Raw genomic sequence first — 2,392 nt, 5'->3', positions numbered from 1 at the left:
TCTCGAACTCCTGACCTCGTGATCCACCCACCTCAGCCTCCCAGAGTGCTGGGATTGATTACAGGCGTGAGCCACCGCGCCTGGCTTTTTTTTTTTTTTTTTTTTTTTTAAGACGGAGTCTTGCTCTATCGCCCAGGCTGGAGTGCAGTGGCACGATCTTGGTTCATTGCAAACTCCGCCTCCTGGGTTCATTCCATTCTCCTGCCTCAGCCTCCTGAGTACCTGGGACTACAGGTGCCCACCACTGCGCCCAGCTAATTTTTTGTATTTTTAGTAGAGATGGGGTTTCACCGTGTTAGCCAGGATGGTCTCAATCTCCTGACCTCGTGATCCACCCGCCTTGGCCTCCCAAAGTGCTGGGATTACAGACCTGAGCCACCGCGCCACACGTTTTTTAATGACTGCCATGCATCCTTAGGGTCTTCAAGGCTATCTGAGGCCTTCTCCTTCTTTTGAGGCTAAAAGAACTCCTGGAGGTAGTGAGGCTTGATGTTACTGTCACCATTTCACTGAGAAGGAACAAATTAGAACTGGCATTAGAATCCGGCTCCTCTGTCCTGTCTCATTTTCAAAGCTCTTTCCACCATCCTGTGCTGCCTCTATAAGTTTGTGATTCACATGAGGAAATAATGTGACTTAAGTTCGTATTAGTCAGCATTTATTGATCTGTTGATACTTAAAGTACTTCTTGTAAGAAGTAGAAAAGAAATAAAAAAGGAAAAAGAAAACAAAAGCAAAACAAAAAACAAACAAACAAAGAAGAAATAAAAAATAATAAGCTCTCTGCCCTTGAGGAGTTTAGAATTAAGTAGGTATAATAGGCTGGGCGTGGCCAGGCACGGTGGCTTATGCCTGTAATCCCAGCATTTTGGGAGGCTGAGGTAGGTGGATCACTTGAGGTCAGGAGTTTGAGACCAGACTGGCCAACATGGTGAAACTCCGTCCCTACTAAAAATACAAAACATTAGCTCGGCATGGTGGTGAGTACCTGTAATCCCAGCTACTTGGGAGGCTGAGGCAGGAGAATCACTTGAACCCAGGAGGCAGAGGTTGCAGTGAGCCGAGATCACGCCATTGCACTCTAGCCTGGGTGACAAGAGCGAAACTCCGTCTCAAAAAAAAAAAAAAAAAAAAAGGGTGGGCATAGTGGCTCACACCTGTAATTGTGGCACATTGGGAGGCTAAGGCCGGAGGATCACTGGAGCTCAGGAGTTCGAGACCAACCTGGGCATCATTGTGAGACCTCATTTCTATCTTAAAAAAAGAAAAAAAAAGTAGGTATAATAAAATACATTGGGAAAAAGTCCTAGAATGCTTGCTAAACAACAGGTAAATGAACACTGATAGCTAAGGTGTAAGCAAGAGGAACTGAGTACTGTGATGAATAATTTTTTTTTGTTTTATTTTGAGACAGAGTCTTGCTCTGTCACCCAGACTGCAGTACAGTGGCGGGATCTCAGCTCACCGCAACCTCTGCTTCCCAGGTTCAAGTGATCCTCCCAAGTAGCTGGGACTACAGGCCCCCAATACCACACCGGCTAATTTTTGTATTTTTAGTAGAGACGGGGTTTCATCATATTGGCCAGGCTGGTCTCAACCAGCCTGACCTCAAGTGATCTACCCACCTCGGCCTCCTGAAGTGCTGGGATTACAGGCGTGAGCCACCGCGCCCGGCCTTCTTTTCTTTCTTTTTACAAAAATAATCTTCCCTGCTAGATTCTCAACTCATAAAAGAGCTCTATGATGATGGAAAAGGGTGAGTTATCCAGTAGAGTTCATCAGCGACAAGCTGATAACCACTTTTGAGCTGAATTCTTTGGTGGAGGAAGGAAAGAGACAGCTGAATCTGTGTTTGGGGAAGTGGTTAGTACTTAAAAACATAAGCCATTAAAGACTGAAATATCCCAGGGAATGAATTTGCATAGTTGTTCCTGCTACTCACAACTCCCACCCCACCCCACTACCCTCTCTCCCCCATCGAAGAGCACCAGATCTTGTCTTTCTCATACAACCAATGGAAGGAGTAAGGCTGGAAGGCAGAGAGAGAGCCGGAGGTCGCTACGGGTACTCATTTTAGTTCCCCTAGAAAACCATCTTTAAAATAATTTCATAGGAAGTTGGGCGTGGCGGTGCACGCCTGTAGTCTCAGCACTTTGGGAGGCCGAGGTGGGAGGATCACTTAAGCCTGGGAGTTCGAGGCTGCAGTGAGCTGTGATCGCGCCACTGCACTCCAGCCTGTGTGTCAGAGCAAGACCCTGTCCAAAAAAAAAAAATTCATAGAAGTCTAAGCCCTTTTTTTCTAGTAAGCCAAACCGCGTGAGTTCCTAAGTTCTTTTTGTTGTTACTTCTCTTCTCTGGAAACTTAAACTCTTGCCTGAGCTCTGAAGATAAA

Source organism: Symphalangus syndactylus, chromosome 17 (genome assembly GCF_028878055.3).
Source record: "Symphalangus syndactylus isolate Jambi chromosome 17, NHGRI_mSymSyn1-v2.1_pri, whole genome shotgun sequence".
Lineage (NCBI taxonomy): Eukaryota > Metazoa > Chordata > Mammalia > Primates > Hylobatidae > Symphalangus > Symphalangus syndactylus.
This window is presented reverse-complemented; position numbering follows the sequence as displayed.